Source organism: Opisthocomus hoazin, chromosome 1, assembly GCF_030867145.1.
Source record: "Opisthocomus hoazin isolate bOpiHoa1 chromosome 1, bOpiHoa1.hap1, whole genome shotgun sequence".
In the NCBI taxonomy this organism is placed as follows: Eukaryota; Metazoa; Chordata; class Aves; order Opisthocomiformes; family Opisthocomidae; genus Opisthocomus; species Opisthocomus hoazin.
Genome location: NC_134414.1, coordinates 81,274,126 through 81,294,352, shown reverse-complemented (window position 1 = coordinate 81,294,352; position 20,227 = coordinate 81,274,126). Strand labels below are relative to the sequence as shown.

General features: G+C 45.6%; 1 protein-coding gene across 1 annotated transcript in view; it reads left to right on the top strand.

Annotated features, from left to right (window-relative positions):
- Positions 1-208: 208 nt before the first annotated feature.
- Positions 209-20,227, top strand: part of P2RY8 (P2Y receptor family member 8) — a 58,344-nt gene continuing 38,325 nt past the window's right edge. The window contains exon 1 of the mRNA XM_075427649.1: positions 209-258. The gene's annotated coding sequence lies outside the window, so the exon portion shown is untranslated. The remainder of the gene's footprint in view (positions 259-20,227) is intronic.

The following is a 20,227-nucleotide window of genomic DNA, read 5'->3' as shown; positions in this document are numbered from 1 at the left end:
TTTGTGATGCAAGGTGAGAGAAACAGACGTAGAGTGCTCCATGAGTAACGGGTGCAACTTCCAAGAATAGATTTTTGAACTGAGGAAAAAATACGTATCCTTTTAGCAAACATTCTAAAATAGCTTTGTCAGTGATTGAAAGAAATGAAAAGAGGAAGTAGGTGTTACAGTATAACACATGTTTTTATTGGCATCCTACAGCAGAAATGCATTCAGTGAGATAAGACTGAAGAAATTCAATGTGTGTTAAAAAATCAGGTAAGAAAATTATTTATTTTTTAATAATTTATAAAGTCATTAAGAGCAGAAGTAACTATTTTCGCAGTTTGTTTCACTGGTGGGAGTTTTTGATGTGTGGTAGTATTTGTTCAGTCCTTGTAGTCTGAAGAGATTGAGTTTGTCTAGCCTGGAGAAGAAGAGTGTTCGGAGGGCTTAGGTAGGAAGGAGCTCATTCTCTGGTTCAGGGTGGGTTAGACAGGAGTCCCAGGCTCCAGACTGAGTAAAGAAGAGTCACAGCTGGAAGATTATTTCTTTTTTCTACTTTAAAGGTGGCACTTGAACAAATTGCCTGAGGAAATCATACTCCATTCATTCTTTCTAAGAAGACGTTAGATGAACATTTTATGTCAGAAATTTAACTGATTCTGCCATAGGGAAATAAGTAAGACCCCATCCAGCCCTACTTGTTTTGTGAAACTGTGATTGCTATTTCTTACGTTGTATTTTGAGTTACACAAGGCTAAATCCAGGTTTTGATCTACCTTTACTTTGTCTGTCAGTGAGACAAATCCCAGAAGAGTAAAAGCCCCCAGACAAGTATTTAATTTATAAATTCACCAAAGTCTTATGGGTTATAACTGATGTGCTTTTATTTTGCTATATTAATTTTATATTTATGTCAAACTGTGTTGAACTGGGTACTATAGCAAGCCACATTTTATTGAAAATGTCTGTATGGGATTCAGGCCTGATTATGGTTAAGTAAGGTGTGAAAACCTTGCATATTTAAGCCAACAGCTTTTTTTCTGAAAACATGGTTTCAATGTTATATCTGCTGATCTAGATAATTGATTTAGCTACATATATATTTAGCTCTTGCTCAGTTGTGTAATTTCGCTTGTGTTTTATGATGCCAAGTTAATACGTAATTTAAGAGCCAAGTCAGGCTTTGCCTTCCGAAGTAATTCAGACTTCATAAAGAAACATTTGACTCCGCATCCCTATCCAAAGGCCTGCTGGTGTGACACGTGAGCGAGGTGCCCACAGCAGCACAAGTGCGTAGGATGGGGACAGCATAACAACAAACACCAAAAGTCAGATGGCTGCTCAGGTAATTTCCCTTGTGTTTCAGGGGTTTGCTGCAGGGAGAGGGACTGTTCTTGTCCATCTGCGTGCACATGCGTTCAGCGAGCTGCTGAGAGGGGAAGTGAAACCATGGTGGTGAGAGTGAGGGAAGGTGGGTGAGATGTGGACGCTGGAGGGACATCGGAGCAGAGGAAGGTGACCTGGGCTGGTGTTGATGCACTGTGGCCAGCTAGTAGACATTGGGAGAAAATGGAGTTTTCTGCAGAAAGCTTTCACTGTCCTGGACAGACATCTGTGGCTTTAGATGCTGTGAAGAGGTGTCTGCACATTTGTGCAGAGCTGGTGAAGATGTTACTGAATTAATACTCACTGCATTTGGAGCTTATGAATACTCAGGTTGACAATATACAGAGCTTTTCAAGTATTTCACGTAAAGCCAACGAAATATAATTAGGCAAAAGGTTCTTTCCACAGAGAAAGGCTATTACAGAAGTGGTTTTTTTGCGTGTTTTCTTCCTGTGCAACAGTGAGTGTGAAAAAGTCTAGTTTCTGTCTTCCCTCCACTGTTTTCCTCACAGGGCATTTACTTGACATCTTAGGATAAACCCCAGGAAGCCACTGGAAAAGTGGAGTGGTTTTCACCAGTTTCTATATGACTTTTTTTGAGAAGGATGACATGTTGTTTAAGGGAATTGACATCCTCTGTAGAAAGTCCCATTAAAGGATTCAAGCAGAGCCTGAAGTCTTATAGCTTTTCCTCTCCGCTTCTGTTTGATATGATGCTGTAGCTGGGGATTTCAACATCATAGCCTGATACCTGTACCTCCCTACTGAAAGGATAACTCCTAATGAGAAGTGTCCAAAATACTTCCTTTTCTGTGCAGTTGTGCTTTTTTTATCAAGTGCTTCCATCTTCACATGCACACACATAGTAGCTACATATATATATATATATATATATATATATCTCAACATAGTAGCTATATGTACATATATATATATATATGTATATATACACGACCTCCCTGGCCAGGGTCCATCCAGCAGCACCCAGCGAGGCAGCAGGGATGGGACAGGGGCGGTGACCAAGGCCAGTCCAGGGCCCTGCAACTGCCCGGCAAGGCCACAGCGATGGAGCAGTAAGTGGTGGTCGGCAGGTACGAGGGTGGGTGCAGGCTGTGCTGTAGCTCAGCCAAGGACCAAGGCTGAGGATCTGTTCACAAATGCAGTTCCTGAGAAGATGGGAGACGTAAAGCTGCCCCAGCGATACTCGCAGCTCTTTCTGCCCCGGCTCTTTCCTGGTGCTGTGATCCCAGGCTGCCCAGCCGGGCTGCGGCAGGGCTGGGCTGAGCGGGGCAGCCTGGACCTGAGGAGCGGGGAAAGACAGCAGAGCCAGGGGCTGCACTCGGGGCCTGGCAGCATAGGGGCTCAGCAGCAGAGCTGGTCTGAATTTTTCCTGCAAGTACCACTGGGAAATGCTGTTGTTTTACATAAAGTGTTTTCTTGGAAGCACATTGCATGATCAACAAAATTTCTGGGTCCCAACCGGAGCTCTCGGGGTCCTGGAGCATGGGACCAGCAGTGTGAAAAAGCTGTTAGGGTCTGGCAGTGTATTTGTCTGTGCAGTAGGCAATGGGCACACTCAGTAACTCAGTAAAATCCTTGAGGGTTTGCTGCACCAAATAAACATGAAAATTTCAGAAACATCAATCTCCTGGAACAGGGGCAGCACACACGGTGTGTTTTATCTGAGGAAACATCATCATTTCTTGGAATTTTTGGTTTGTGAGAAACTGAAAAACAAAAAAAGTCTGTGCATATAGTTTTGTTCTGACTCAGACCAAATCCGAATCTTGAAAGCGCCCGAAATTCCCAGAAACCTCAGAACTCTTTCTGATCATCTCTGGAAGGAGGCTCGCTCTGCCGCTTGCCATTTTGTTCCTTATTGAAAGAAAGGTGGTTTCTGCACAAGTCTTTTTCAGGAAGCACTTTGTTCTCTTGTGGCGGTGGCTGAAATTTTCAGAACAGAACATTAAAAAAAGACTTTCACAGTACATAAGAGAGAGGAGTCTACAGCTGTAATGAGGTAGGATAGATTGGAGCACGTAAAAGCCTTGAACATTGAGAATATCACCCTTATTTGCATTTACTTCGTACAGCCACAAAGATAATGACTTTTTGTAGTGTGCTGTGGTCTTACTGCTCTCAGGAGGGGATACAGGCAGACAATTTTGAAATCCTTCTCTCTACAGGCAGTTGTTAGACCATAACAGAAATGTTAGTTGATAACAGCGGGGCTTATTTGTATTTCAGTATGAAGTTTCAATGCACTGCTTGATACTTCAATGCACTAAAAATATTGCTAAGGATATTACTGACATAAGCATGCAAATGAGATTCATAGCACTTGTTTTAGATATTAAAGTGTCTTTCCAGGCAGTGATGTAGCTCAGGTTACACACAGGTAAAAGGTCTAAGCTGAATAATGTAGAGCTTTTCCACTTGTCATCAGAGGAGCTTTTTTCTTTTTTTAATTTATTTATCACTGCCTCACCATTCACAGGCAAGTGTAGGAACTAAATCTTCTGGGCAATACCAGTTGCCTTGCCAAAACCATCTCAATATAAAAGTCTTAATGGAGTCAAGGAACTGGTCTTTATAGTCTTGCTGACTCCCTTTAAATTGCTTTTACTTTTGGCAGTTCCACACAAGAAGATGGGTTTAGCTTCAGCTGGGCACAACAAAGTAACAATTAACAGTGTCTGGTTTCTGGTGAGATCCTACAGGGAGAAAATAGAGCTTTGTTGACAGTGTAAGTGCAGTTTCATTTATGGATTGAGAACATGATCCAGCCATGCCATATAATGAAAGCCAATAGACTTGGCTTTCTATTGCCACATCTGTGTACGTGCGGTGGAAAGCACCTTTTCTGTGTACACAGTAGGAAATAAGTCCTGCCTTAAATAAATTGATTGAACGATGAGCTTGTCAAATTGTTACATGTCCTTTCTTGGAACAGCTTGAAACTGGTTCTGTGCCAGTGACGCTGCTCAGAGATGAGGATGGCTTGAAGTTTTTAACTGTTGGATGTTGAACTGACTTGATAGTAAATAAAGGTCCTGGCTGCAATTTACAGACAAGCCGTGAGCTAGCTGTAGAGCTCAAAGACCTCATTGCTGAAACACAAGGAAGGGAAAAGGAAAGCGATGAATAATTTGCAATTTAGTGTTCCCTTTTTTTCTGCCTTCCCTTGTGGAAGATGCAAAGTCCATTTTTCAAAATCTGCTGAAAAAATGCTCATGATCCTTACTAGTGAGGAATGCCTAGCAAAAGGAAAGACAAATGCTACTTTTTGCCTTGTGTTGTATTTATGAGGTTAAAGTTCAGCATAAAATCAGCATGAAGCCATGGCGCTAAGATGAAAAGACTTATGACACGTAGTAAGAGCAAAAAAGTCCCTTTCTTCAGAGGTGCTTCAGGTGCTTCATTACTGTCACAGAACAGTAATGTGGGAATGAGCTTTCAGTTACAATCCCCCGTTTGGGGGTCGGAAGCTTGCCATTTCAGTCATAGATCAAAGCCATAGCATTCAACATTTTCTTCCTGCCCTGTCTCGGCAGCAGTTCCCTGGAAATGAACAACAGGGGTTTTCAGCGAGTGCCACTGCCTCAGCCTCGGGAATCCAAAGCTGACTCAGCAGCCTCTGTATTGCTATGACCCCGCTCAACCCAAGGCAGATCTCCTAGCTGAGATGAGTGCTCTGGCCCCTCTGACCTGAAGTCTCAGGCACCTTCATCCAAGGATCTCCTCTGACGTGAAGCCAAGTCATCTGTGCTGAGCCCCAGTCCTGGAATCGGGTCCCAGGAGCCCTGAGGGTGTTTTGCTTCCAGTATCTGCTAACTGTGTCACCCCTCAGCTGGACATTTTAGGATCCTACTTCGAAATGGCTATGTTCACGTTATCCCAATGCCTTGCATGAGGACCAACTCCTTGTAGCATTTGCAAACAGGACTGGCTCGTTTTGAAGTTGTTCCTTGGACAGTACTGAGCTTTGATAACTGTATTGTGGGCCATTGCATCTTGGGCGTTAAGATTTTTCATAGAATTTTTTAAAGCTTTTTGAATTACACTTCAGGGCTATCTGGGCAAAGCTATCAGGACTCAACAATTTTTTCCCAGCTCTCTTGCTCTCACTTGCATAAAAGCACCGAACAGCCCTAAGAGCCCTCCAAAAGTCGGGTGTGTGGAGAATCCCTTCTCACCTTCTGCCTATGGTGCATTATTTGTATCCTGCCTCCAAAAGTGCTAGATTTTCCTGCTGCTTGCGGCTCCTCAGCCCTGCAGATGAACTCTGTCCAGAAGGGGAAGTCAGACACAGTAGATATCTCGGCAGGAATGAGTCAAAAGGAAAAGGGACAAAAGGAAGTCAAACACTTGGTATAGATGAGTAAACTGTCCCTCATAGGGAGTTGAGGAAGGAGGTGGAAGACCGAGGGATGAAGATAACCTTCTTTTCAGTTTCTTACTATCGAAAAAAGATTGTTAAGATATGTGTGGGGGAAAGGGCACGCTAGTAAAAGTAATTGTGAGGGCAAGTGGAAGAAAGAGACACTATTACTGGATGACAGAGCTCACCTCCCACTCTAGTAGAGGAGATCTGCAGATTTCCATCCCAAGCTGTGTGCTGTCAGTCTTGATATCTGCTGAACAAAACCCAAAACTTTTTCATTATTGTGACACCAGTTTTCCTGTTCATTGCTGATAAGCACAATCTTTTCAGCACTGAGACATCAACTGAAACTTTTATCTCAGGACTCTTCAACACTGAGGGCAAGAAAAGTCAGTGGAGACAGTGTCAAAAAATGTATGAGTTATATCATTAATTTCTTTCTTGTTCTTTTCTTCATGTTTACTTTACATTTTTTCTTGAAAAACAGAATACAACTCGAAAGAGCAGGGTAGAAACACAATCGCAAGAATCGTCTCCTAGGGTGGATTTCTACTACAACAAAAAAAGAGTTTCTACAGAGTTTGGAGGAGCGCAAGATCCTTGCTGGAGGTACAGCTGTAAACCAGTGATGGTAACTCTTGTGTTTGCACGGCACCACCTGGTGGGTAGCTCCACATCACTGCAGCTCCCAAATCCTATGCACGCGATGGCAATTGCTGGACAAGCTTTTTGCATTTTGTCTACAGTTGGACTTGCGCTCGAGGCCAGATGCACCCATACCCCAGCCCATGGTCACGCACAGGCGTAACGGAGTCTCCAAGACTTTGCCCCAGTGTCCCTCCCTTCGCTGGGTTTCAGAAGGAAGGGGCACAGGTGAGGTCAGGTGTCCTTCAAGCTCATCCCCTTGCAAATGTTTGAGTCTGGTTATCCATAAACACTGAGCCAGAGCTGCGGCTAGGCTAAAGTGCAGATACAAAAGAAATGGGGCTGGGAGTGCATAAACCGAGCTCCTGCTTCGAAGAACAGTATCAACAAAACCTGGTTTTCTAGCGTACGTAATTGGCATTAGTAGTCCTCTACATCCATACAGGCAAGGAAAGCTGGGGTAGCCTAGCAATAGCTGTCCTCTGGCTGAGGCAGATGCACAAGGGAAAAGGGGGAATATGCTTATGCAGTTAAAGAGCAAACTGTCTCACAATGTTTGTGCGATAGAGAGTGATTTTCGTGCTATTATCTCCTAGTTTCCACAAGTTTGACATTCCAAACTACTTCTGAAAATGTCATTTTACATTTAATAAATGCTTGCCTTCCTTTTGGCTTTTGCTGTTGATGCAGATACATTTAACTAGCAGCCTGTATCTCCATGCTGCAGCTGCAACAATACCCTTCAGAGAAGGATTCACTTAAATCCTGCACCAGCAGCATGACTCCCTCCTGGTCAGTGTAGCTGCCTGGGGTTCTTCCACCTGTTTATATTCAAAATGGCTGATGATGCTGGACTTGTCTCTTTTCCCTGGAGGGAATTTTTTTGAGGATAAATGGAAGTAGTTTAGGTTCAACTCCAGATCACCTCAGATCCTTTTCTAATTGTGTTAATTGATTCCTTTTAATTATGATTTGAATATTTTTCTTCCCCATTTTTTGCTCTTAAGAGAAAGTTTTTCACCCCATTGTTGCAAAAAAAAGTTTGAAAATATAAATCTCAGTGAATGACAACCCATAAAGTGAATAATTAAGAAATAATCTGATTTTTAAACAATCTCTTGGTATTTCTCACATTTATGATTCCTAGATGCATGAGATTGGCGGTAGGACCTCCAGGTATAAGTGTTAAAGAATAAAAATAGAGTGTTACTTTCTAGTCCCGTGCTCTAATGAAATTAAGCATTCATTCTAATTTAATTTGAAAGATCTGTATGCATAGCTTACAACACCTAAGACTGCTAGAGCATCAGTTGCACCAGCTGGTGCTAACTTGGACTCACGTTTTCACTTGTTCTAGCCTGTACACCCACAGAAATGGTTATATGTCTTTATGAGAAATGGGGGGTGGAGGTGAAAATCACTTTTATACTCATCCGTTATCATGTTTCATCTAAGCTTCACTCTAAAATAATTTAGTTTCATATACTGAGTATACCAAGGGCGGTTTTGGGAAGCTGCATGCTGAATATATCCTCAGCAATGGCAGCAATGAGCTTAACTCCTTAAATTGCCCCCGAGTTAAGACTTGCCTTTCCGGCGTAAGTCACAAAGGATGGGATTCAGCTCGTGTAAATTAGTCTAAAATGTAGGTGACTGGCTTAATCTCGTCAGCTGGAGGGAGAGATGGGCACTTCTAGAAAGAGATTTAATTTTATTCCAGGACAGCCATTTTAGAGAGATGGGACAGACCCCCCTCCAGGCAATGCCTCCCTCTTCAAGGACAGAAATCTAGCCAGCGAGGGCTGGCAGCTTTTACACAGCTAATGTGATTCTTATCCACAAAACTGTTGCAGCGCCAGTTGGTTAGCACTTGAGCGTTAAACTCACACTTATCTGGGCTGATGGTGTGGAGGAAGATGAAAAGGAAATGGTATTTTTGCTAACAAGACAAGGGTGAAAGTAGGTACAAGCGGTAGCTGAACGTGGGAGACATTGTTCATGGCTAATCCGACCGTTTTATGCCAGTGGCCAAGTCGGAGCCAAGTAAAGTAGCGGCGACAGTGAAGAGGAGGCTGAGGAACGTGTTTGCGTTGCAATTGCTCCTGCACATCTGCCGTCCAGTGCTAGCTTGTGTCTGGGCTTTGGCCAAGATGTGGCAAGTCCCTGATGCTGGCCACAGCTCTCCAGTTTCTGTTGCATCTGACAGCCAAAACAGAGGCCGGACAGGTCCTCAAAGACCTCCCAGGCTCCCCGAGTCGCAGTCTCAGCTGCCCTGGGAGCAGCACGCTTCAGTTTTGCATTGGGTCGGTGGGGCTGTGCATACTCTGCAGCAGTTTGAAAATGTGTTTACTGGGACAGAGCCCCGCGCTGCATCAAGCCAGAGCCTGCTGAAGGGAAAGAAGCTGGGGAGAGGGGGGATAAGGAGCAGAGACCTGGAAATCAGCAAATCTGAATTTCCTGGCATAAGTTACAATCACAGAGGAGCGTTGCAGGCACTCAGATTAGGGGCCAGGCTGGCTGTCCCTCCTGCTGCTTCTTTCCCCCTCCTCGGGACACCAGTTATTTGCTCTGGCCTTGTCCTGCTGGTAGGAGCGAGCGGGAGGACGTTTGTGGTGCCGGCTGTTGCTCTTGGGGAAGAGGCAGCACAGCTCACCTCGAGAGAGGGGGGCCAGGGACTTTTGATTTGGAGGAGGATCTCGCTGCATGTGGGAGCACGGTTTCAGGGTTCCACGGTTGTGAAGGTGTGTGCCTTCATATGGGGAGGGAAGGTGATGCCAACCAAGGCTTCTACATGTGTGATGAAGAAAATCAGCCTACTGAACAACTACATTTAAATGCATTCAATCTAGCTCAGTGAGCAGCAATTATTGACGTACTAGCCTTAATTTTTATCCTGTTTGCTCAAATTCTTTCTCCTTTATAAGTTATAAGAATGCAAACAAACTGTGTCATAAAATTGCTGATTTAGAAAACACATTTCATTTTTCCCCATTGTTACGAAAAACAATAGATGGAGCTGAAACCTGCAGGAAGTAGCTCTTATCATCTCCAGCCACCGGCTCGTTAAAGACTCAGCCTCTCACATTTGCAGCTATGTTTCTAGAATCAGAAACTACAAACAGGTCGCTACATATTCATAAGAGCTGAGGCTGCCCCTCGTCTATGTTTGTGGGAGGCAACACGGAAGGTGAATGATATCCCCCATATCTGAGGTGGGGCAGGAGGAGTCTGCAGGGTAAGAAATCCAGTACAAATTAGTCCATGCTGTGGGAACTGGGGAAACACAAAATATTTTGGTCTTCTGGAGGCTTACATGTGGTCAGAGACTTGAAAAGCTGCCTGCCGTCTAGCTGCCACTGTAAGTTCAAAATCCTTGCATTTCCCTCCAAGGCCTTAAAGTTGAGGTTAAAGATACTTCGACATTAGATGGGGAAAAAGAATTCAAACCCAGAGGAAAGTTTGCTTCAGGCCCTAGCAGTGGCCTTTTCACACAGCCATAGTGCCAAACAACATAGGAAATGAAGAATTCCTCGGAATTAATTATATACTTTTATAAATTTTGCATTTTTCTCATGTGGCTCCTAGCTGCTTCTTAGGAGTTTGTTCAGTGCTGAATTGGACAGTGAGGACCAAGGAAAATGCTGCTGCAGATGCTTTTGGACTGAATTTTCACTCTCAGTCAGCCTAACAGGCTTGTTTCTCTGCCACTGGATCCAGCTTCCCCAGAGGGCTCCAGGTCACATAGGAGAAGAAGCGGCTGGCAGGAGACCAGCAGGTTGGCCCCCTCTGCTGGGATAGCTGTAGCTGCTTTCGGTGTCTCCATCAGAGCTACAAAAATATGCTGGGGCCTTCCCCCAAATGTCTTCAGGTTCCTTTGCTCACTCATGGGTGTATTTCAGTGCCGATACAGCGGATGCTCCCACACTTGCTGCCGGCCAGGGAGGTGTGAGCCCCCCTCGGCGCCCTGTTCCCTTGCCTTCAGCGGAGGGAGAAGGGGGTTCAGTGGCGCGTGGCTGCTGCCGTCAGGGCTGTAGTATCAGTGTGTGACAGCAAACAGCCTGCCGGAGGACTGCAGTGCCCCTCAAATAACTGAGGACGCAGGTGTTGGTTGCTCCGGGAGCCTGGCACCATGGCAGAGGACAGCAGGAGGCACTGTTCCCCGTCTCCCCTCGTGCTTCGCACCTCCGTAACTTGGCAACAGCAGTAGCCGTGGCAGGTGCAAAATTCGTTTTTCTGAGGTGGCGAGTGGCTCCTCTTGGGTGAGGGACGAAGAAGTGAAACCCCACGTAGCATGCAGGGAGGAAACCCAGGGAGGGAAGGCGGGAGCTGCGCGGTGTTCACGCTGGGAAGGACAAGGAGCACGGGACAAGGAGCAGCAAGCAGTGACCTCCCCGCCTTCACGGGGGTGACGGGACTCAGCAAGGCTGAGCCGCCCGCTGAAAACGAGGAGCGGGGTGGCCGAAAAGCAGAGGTTGTCTTTAGGCTGATGGCCCCCACCTCTGGTCTCGAGAATGACCCCTGTGGCATAAGTGCTGTAAAGGTGTTCCTCACGGCTGCCTTAGCCAGTGCTTCCCCACCACGACATTAACTGGCAAGACCCCAGAACAGGCCCATGCCGGGGCTGAGTGTTTCCCCCCGCCGCCTCTCCATTTTGCAAGCTGTAAATGCCCTGGTCATGGGTGGGAGAGGCAGGGAGAGGCACCTCACCTCCTGGTGATGCAAACCAGGACCCATGAAAAGCACACAAGAGCCCCTTCCTCTGTCAACAACCAGGGGTTTGCCCCCACTTGAGACAATATGCCTTATCAAAAAAAAGGACCAACAGGTTTAAATCCCACTAAATTTAAGCAATCTAAACATGTAAATCACCTTCTAACCAGAATCCTGTGAGCAAGAACTGGACTGAATGCGGAGTAACAAGAGAAGGTGGGACTCGGAGACGAGAGAGGAATAATAATCGAGTGGGGGTAAAAACGTACATTAATGGAAACATTTATTTGGTGGAACAGCTATTCAGAGTACCTAAAAGAACATCCTTTCCTGATGCATTACATGCAAATGCCGAAATTGCTATTACGAGTGGAAGACATACTTAACATTGCAGACGATAACTTAAAAATTTTGATTTATGGATGAAAGTACATAGTATATACTGAAATGAAAATAAATAAGTGAAAGGGCTTCTGACACGTAAGGGAACTTGTTGCTGTAATATATATATATATATAAATTAAAAGAAAAAGAAAAGGGTTTATTCTTTACCCATTCAGCCTTCTTTCTTGAAAAAGGTCTTCTATTCTTATCTAGCAGGGTAATTTCAGAAGAGATCACCAAGCGCAGCCTGCCACTGTGGCAGCATTAGCTACCAAACCAGGGGAGATGCCCAGGAGTGACCGCTGTGTGCTGTCTCACCAGCTCTCCGGCTGCTCACTTCCCCACCAGCCCCGGCTCCGGGCAGGTCCCCTGTCGCTGCTGGGTGCCTTGGTCTCCCTCTGTGAAATTCCCCTTTCGCCTGACACTGCCCTGTGTAGCACAAGGCTCCCCTTTCGCGTTGCCTGCCCGTCGCCAGGACGCAGCCGGCTCCTTGGCCTCAGTCGCTGTCACCCTGCGGCTGTTGCCTTCTGCGGGAGCAGGCGATGCTCCAACTCAGGCCACACGCAGTAGCCTCGGCCGCTGCCTGGGAACTGGCCACTCGCTGCTGCCAATGTCTGAGATGTTCAGGACTGCTCCTCTGGTGTGCGTCTTCTTCAACTCTTTGCTTCCGCTTAGGAAGATACGCCGCACTTTTCAGCGCAGGGATGGCAGACAGCAGCTCACTTTGGTGCGTTTGTTGCCCTGAACGATGTTTTCCTTGAGAAACGCTGCTTACCTTGGAGGCGCCGCTTTGGCTCACAGGTCTTTTTGTGCTTTGTCCCCCCTCACTAGCAATGGCATTGCAATTATTCAAAAACTCCTTACTGAAAACTTCCTACTTCCCCTCGTATTCAATTTGGGGAAACCAAAAAGCAAACTAGTGCTTTCAAGTTTGTTTTGTGGAAGATTTTTATGATGTGCTATATGCTTGGTACAGTGATAACAGTAATCCAGTTAGCCTATATTGCCAAACTGAAGAGTTTGTTTGGGGTTATACAAGCTTTCGCTGGCATTAAACAGTCTCCGCTTTGATCCCATTGTTTGTTATTGTGCTGCAAAGAGTTTCAACAAAAGGCACAAATGAAGAGATGCAGATGCATTCCTGAGACATGCAATGGAAATGAAGATATGCCAAGAACTTCCTGAGAGAAGAATTGCAGAACTGAAAATACATTTAATCTGGAATAGATACACATTACAGTTTTATTTGAGACCTGAACAGACGGCTACTTTGGAGCTCAGATTGCAAAAACCACAGAAGAGTGTGCACTGCTCTCTGCCAGAACATGACTGGAACTTCTTTTGGGGGACAGTTATTGGCACTAAATACAGCTCAGTGTGAACAGCAAGAAAGGAACTGACCTTCCTTGGCATCAGAATACTCCTGCGTATGAGTGTCTTTGAATTAGAAATGCAACATATGCATTAGTGCAGGGGCCCTGCACCCTGCTGGACCACATTTCTTGGGCTTAAGAAAAATTCTTCTGAAGCTTCTTTCTCATTTGCATTGTTAAAGGAAATGACTGAACACAATACAATAAACATTCAGTCATGCAGCAAAGAAATATCTGGACTGAGAGCAGAATTCATTGTCGCCTGGGTCAAGGATAAGTGCAGATGAGTTGACAGCGCCTGCAGTTAAAAACTGAATGGCAGAGAGGCCCACAGATTTGCTTTAATCTGTCTGCGTGGATTCGGTTTCCTCTTTGCCATCAGTATTTGCATTGTTGCTGGGTTCAGTGTTAACACATTGTATGCATGTTTTCTGATGGTGTCGGTGCCCTTATCAGCCGTTTCTGGGCAAGGCTGATCTTCTTGCGCAGCCCCTAGTATCTGCAGTATATGGCAAAGCATAGCCCAGCAGAAAATCAGCCTGGTGCTCTGCACCTCTTCTCCCTCCGGGCACCGGCCTTTCCGCCTCACCTGCTGCCCAAAGTTTGGCACTTGGCCCGTGCCCGCTGCCGAGCAGCACCAGCTCCAGAGGGGCTCCGGGGCCTTGGCTGTGCCCTGAGGGACCCCGAGCCGTGCGGCAGCCGGAGCAGTGCCGGGCAGCCAAGCCAGTGGGTTTGCGTGCAAGGCTGCTGCTCCTCTGCCAAGCTGCAGCTGAGCGGAGCCCTGCCACGGCAAGTGCCCTGGGACGGCTCTCCTCGCCCAGCTGCCCTGGGCACTCCCATGAAGGCTTCCCCAGCGCCCACCTTCTTTCCTCGCTTCTTGGGTTGCTGTACCCCTCGCTTTCCCTCTTCACCTGCTCCAGTGCGCCCCGAGCACCCCGAGAGCCGTGCATGGACCGGGTTCTTCCCCAAGTCACCCCAAAGTACCTTTGCTGCCCTGAGTGGGAGCTTTTTGCACACACAGCTTTGCAAGAAAAAGCAACGTGGATGTAAGGAGCAAAGCTGTAACCCCATGAGGACGGCAGTAAGCGTGGAACCACTCCAGGAGCTGCAATGGCTTTAGTGCCACCTCAGCAGGCATGGGAACACAGTTTGACCCTATTTTTTTTATCTGATGGTCTGCAGGAATAATAACACGATTAAAAGTACTGACTGATGCTTGTAGGATCCAGATTTCTGCTTTGAGCTGCCGCAGGGAGCCCCTTGGAACTGTGCACTACCTGACTTCTCCCTCTTGCACTCCATTTCCTTTCTGCAAGAAATAACACTAAATCTTTTTGTACCTTGCCGAAAGGATTTCTTAGCAAATGTGCGGCTGGAAAAATCAGAAGCTTTTCTGGGTGTAACTGCCATGCAATTAATAATTAATGAGCAGTAAGAGCATCTGGTTTATTCCCCCCACCCCTTTTCTTTTTCTTAAAAAGAAGGGGAAAAAACAGTTTTCTGTTGAGACACAGATGACACCTTTAAGCAACGGTGCATGATAAGTTAAGAAACTGGGTGGAGTGCTTCCTTCCTGTAATCCGTTTGTAATCAGTGAGAAGTTTGAGACAAATAGGACGTCTTACATAACGTCTGAAAAACAACTTGTGACAGTAAAAAAGAAAAAAAAAAGAAAGGCTCTCCCACCTTCCAGGTAGGCCTAGTCTGGGGTGTCCTTAAAGGCCTGGATGACAGCAGGTGGAATTGCTGGTGCTTGGCCAGCTGAGAACCCTTTCACCTGTTGCTTTCCCTGCTTGTTCAGTTGGAAGTCATGTTTCTTGCACACCTAGTGCTGGGGGTAGAAGCAAACATGTCTTCAAGCGATTTTTGGTGGAAGTCAAGACCTGACAGCATCTGCTTACCGAAACATGGGGGAATATATTTTCCCAGTAGCTATGTGGTGCAAGAAGGGGACAGAAGGAAAAAAGAACAACAAGAGCCCACAAGGAACCCATCGTCCTGTACGAGACAGCCAGAGACTTGTTCTTCAGCACCTGCTGCTCCTGCGCTAGAGCTGATGGCTGCTCCGAAACATCTACTTGGCATATTCCAATTTGTCACATCCTACATCTGCGCAACAAAACCAAAAAAGCCCACTTTCCAAATAGGTGCAAAAGAAAACTGAAACACTTTAGTTGTCAAAAAAAAAAAAAAAAAAAGCAAAACCAAACCCAAAGCATTAAAAGTCATTAATCTTAATGACAGAAAAATACTTTGCTTCCATGAGATGAGCGTATTGACTTTTACAGGAGCCGGACATTTTTCTGCCTGCTTTGTCCGAGAGGTAGAGAGCACAGTTACAAGGAACTAGGAAGCTGGACAGCCTGAAGAAAGGCTTTCCTGCTTGCTCATCCTTCATCTGGGGTTGGACTAGATGATCTTTAAAGGTCCCTTCCAACCCAAACCATTCAGTGATATATCCACGAACTTGGTTAATCAGGGAACAGGCAGACAGGAAGCACTGGTTTCCTGCCCGTCTGCCCACCGCTCACTCAAGTGTCTGGGCTGGCTGCGGTCTGGCAGGAAACAAGCCTTGCTTGTGGCTAAGGTAACCAAACAACCTTGATGACCACGAGTAGAAGTGTTGCTGGAACCTATACGGCCCTAGTAACACAGTTTTTGACCAAAACCTTGCCGCTACTGTCTTCGTGGGGTCCGCAGGGGTTTCAAGGCATGCTCCTAGAAATTGACACCCAAGAATATGTCCACTTTGGGACAACTTCATTTGAAATCTTACTAGCATCTCCTGGGAACTATGGGGCAGAGGACCAAGACAGAGCTCACTTCTGGACCAGCACTCAATTGCCTCAACTGTAAGGGTGTCAAGCGACCACCAGACTGCTGCCTTCTGCGGAACCACAGCAATTTGTCGCTTGAGCTGACCCACTCTTTCAGAGGGCTTCAGAGAAATGGATGTGTGGCCATGTCCACAGAGAGCATGTGTCTGTCTAATCTTGGGGGCCCAGGTCGAGCAGGTGCCTGGAGAACGGCAACAAGTGGGTGCATTTCCTCCAGCTCAACACAGTGGGAGCTTCTGATCACTCTGCTTGTCTCTGACTAGGAGAAAGCTCCCTCTGCAAAATGAAGTTACTCGACGGACCGAGGTCTGGATCCTGCCTCCTCCCAACCCTTCTCCCACAGATATAACACTGGAGGTGCTCAAGTGTTCAGTCCTTAGGCTGGGATTTAAATGTATCTTTAACAAAGACAAATGACAAACAGAATAGGATTTTATATGGCTGGTGGGAAAATTCCTCCAGTAATTAAATGCAAAGGAAGAAATTCTGATCCCTGTTTTAATTCTTTTTTGTCTATCTAATGGCCCCTTTACACTGCCCAGGAAAATTAAGCGAGACCCACTTATGTGGGGTTCATACCCTAAAATAGAGATAATAGCACAGGGAAGTCACTTTTAAAGTCTGACTGAGTATTGGGATTATCAAACTGAAATCTGCCTAGTAGGGGTTAGTCAGACCAGCAATCAGTCAGCAAACACGCAGTTTTTGAAGCGATTTCAAAAGCAGTTATTAGTTTTCTCAAAGCTGAGTCAATTCGAGCTAAGGCTTTAGCCACTTGTGCTGTGCAGGTGGTTTATTCAGAGTGAGCTTGTGTACTGCTGCACTGCACGGCAGTCTGCAGTGGAGGCAGTGATCAAAACTGCAATGACAGGGTGGCCAAAACCTTAAAACTTCTGGCGTGCTGAGGATTGGGGATGAAAATTTCAAGAATTTTTCAGTGAATCAAGAAATGCGTATTTTATTTTGAGCTGATGAAAATTTTATTTTCAGCCCAAATACATCTTTTCACTTGGGCTTTTTTTTTCTAAAAATGTCGGTGTCAGCTTCAGAGAAGTGCTGTGAGGTGGCAGCCACAGACCTGGAAGCAGAGCTCTGGTGCTTCACAAAGTGGGCTTGAGTTTCAGCTGCAGGAAACTGAGGCATCTCTTGGTTCTCGATCCAAGCATCACCTTTGTTCCACGCAGCACAGGTCTCACTCACCTGTTCCCACTCTCCCTCCACACAGCACAGGAACCCTTGCTCAGACTGCAAGAAAAACACATGCCAGGAGTCTCGCTTGGAGAATGCCTCCAGTTTTGCGTAGTAACCAAGGGGCCCGTGTGAGTGCGTTTGGAGGGGGAGGAGATGTTGAGAGTCTCAAACTCTCGAGACAGTTCGGTTCCGGAGTGTAACCAGGACACTCACCTCAGTGTAAAAGTAAGAAGTTTCCCTGAATGTGATAGAATAGATATAGTTGGAGAGATCCTCACCCCAAACTATGCTGCAGTCCAATGACTGAAATGGTCCCCCAGGAAATGGAAGGCCAGTCTCAAGCAAAGCAAAGACCCATATCATGTACTACTGCTGTTGCCGCTGAGTTAGACAGCACTCATCTCTTATGACGTTTCCTATGACAGAAATTTCCTATGCTGAAATTAAAATACGCCATTTGAAAACACTGAAATGAATCTTTCTGGCTTTGAGTTTTTTCCCTTCATTTTCTCTTGGGCGAAACTACATGAACCTGAATATTTGGGGATGAATAACTATCAGTTGAAATGCTTTGACCCTATGAAGTGCATGCCATTGGACAAGGAAGCAGGTCACACCTGGTGCAAGGAAGAACTTTTAGGCAGGTTTTCTTTCTCACCATACTGCCTCTTCGTGGGCCTAGCACATCTGGATACCGAATCTACCTTTAGAAGTAGTTGACGAAGGTTGTCCGCTTGTTCCCTGGAGAGTTAAGAGGAACGCCTTCTTTCTGGAGAGCTCTACAGGTGGTTGCGTGTTAGCAGTGAAATGGACAATCAGTCATAGCTGAGGTCTGGAGTTTCATCAGATGTGTAATGGCATCATAGCACAGCCAGCTCAACGGCATGGGCAAAAATGAGTTTTGCCATCTGGACACGGAGCGCTGAAGTAATGTGTTCTGTCTGTCCTTGTCACTGTTGGCATCACAACTCAGTTCTGAGCTCTGAAAGTGGGTGGTTGTTAGGGAGCTTGGAGATATCAGGTTGGCTGTGAGGCAGGAGTCGTCTTTCTTTTCACTGGTTTCCTGCCTTCCCTCCATCCCTCTGCAAAGCTCACCTTGCTGGGGGACACTTCATGCCATGGTGATCTTGCCTACCAGCCTGAGCCCTGGAGACCTGTCCAAGACCTCCTGGTGCTGGATGACAGAGAAGCAGAACTATTCTCCTTTCCTTGCACTCTGCTGTGATACAGGATGGACAACACCAGACCATCTTCCCTCCCCTCCATTCTGCTTGCCCTCCTCCCACAGTTCTGGGACTCTTTCTCTCAGCCTCCATCGCTCCTACCACCTTCCCTCACTTCTCCAGTCCTCCCAGCTCCTCCTTCTTTCCATACAGATTTGCCTTTACATTTTCTCACTCTCAAAGCACAGGACTTCTTTCTTAAGGTTGCCCACTCTCCACCACCCTATTCACACTCCCATGTCACTGTGCTTACAGAGCCCTCCACCACCAACAACACCTATGCAAGCTCTTTTTGTGTCCCAATGCACCTCAAGCTGAGGTGAAGTACCTTGGGAAGAGTGCAATGGCAGCTTGCTTCTCACTTGTTTTCATGTCACAGCTAATATTGTGCAATGCCCTCCGGTGGTTAGACCTTCCTCTGTTCATTGACTGCCAGGCTGGTCCATCAGAGGGACCCAAAGCAGGTCCTGTAGTTAGCCTGCAATTGTGCATTAACCGACTCTCCTGAGCTGCAGAAGAGAAGTTACTGTTTGCTTCTCTGGGAAGAACATTGCTGTTAATAAATAACCACATTTAGCCTTAGTGCAGCTCCCCAAGACCATTTATTTTGTCTCTATTTTTATGCAAGGGGTTGGTATGTCCTGAAGTCATGTCCCTGTCTCCCAGGAGAATATAGTCAAAGTGCAGATTCTTACCAACAGAGGCAGGAACCAAAATACTCACAGGCTGCTTGAGACGGCTCCAGGGAAGACTCGCAAGATGAACTCCTGACCTTATTGAGATCAGTATGAAGCTGACTGTGGACTTGCAGAGGCCAAGAACTTCACCCAAAGGAAAATAATCTATAAAAATTCACAGCATTGCTCATAATAATTCTAAAAGACATGATTGGTCTTCAGAGTGATGTTTTCTTAGAGCATAATTGCTGAGAAATAGTTAACATGGCCAAATGAGTCCCATCAAATTGATTACTTAGTAGAAGTAGAAGTAATAATAATAATCACCACTTTCTTTTCATTATATTATGTTGCGATATAATATATTGTACAGCAGCATTAATTGCTGCTTATACTCATTATATTACATAATACTCCACGGCTGTCAATTTTTGTATTTTTTTACAAAAAGTAAATGCTGACTTTTTTTGTTTTTAAAGTTCCTTTCCCCAGTTTTAGAAGGGAAAGGTTCTTAAAAGATGGCGGTGAGCAAAAGTTGTAAAATTTTAAATATTTGTAGCCTTAAGGATCAATAAGTGGAAAACAGCTCTATTTCTAACCTGCTGTATTTGAACTGAAAGAAGTTTGTTGTTAAAAAAATAGCAATCTAGGAAGCAAACCAAATCTGATTAGTTTTTAGGAGGTCTGATTCAATATTTTTTGCGTGCTTTGAGGTTGTGAGACTGAAACTCCTTCCTGTTTACCTGTAGGCTCATGGTGAGAAGCGAGTCTGGCAGCTGACAAAGACTGACAGTTGATTCAGTTTTTGTATGTGAAAGTGAGAGGAGTCAAGGCAAGAAGAAGTTGAGTCTCCATCCTGCAACTATGTTTAATATAAAACTCCCTGATGCTTCTACATATGAAATGATCTAATAAGTAGCCCTAGCTTAAGGAATCATCTGAATGTTTTTGCCACCATTCAAATAAAGCAACTAAGCACCTGCTTACACTGAGTATCCAGAGTATCCGGATTATTTTTGTGGTAGACTGTGAAAGGACGAACACCAAGTGCAGATCACGCTTTCCTCAGTGCCTCTCAGGAGCACGCCTTGGGAGTCATTATCACTGGAAATAATCCCTGGGAAGCCAGTGGAGGAACTTAACTTCAAGACAATAAGGATTTTATTTCTTTATTTTTTTTTAAACCTTGATTGCATAAAAAACTATGCAAGCATGTATATCTATTACAGATGTACAGCAAAAGGAACTCTTACTTGGCTGCTAAAACTCCTAGATAAAGAAAGGTAGGTAAAGGTAAAGGTCTGTTTTTCTCCATTGCCTATATTCAAGAGTGCCCTGAATGACTAGCTCTGGTGCAGACATCTGCAGTGCAAATGCACAGAGCTGGGTGAGACAACCCCGCCCTTGTCTTGGATAACCTAAACACATGGTC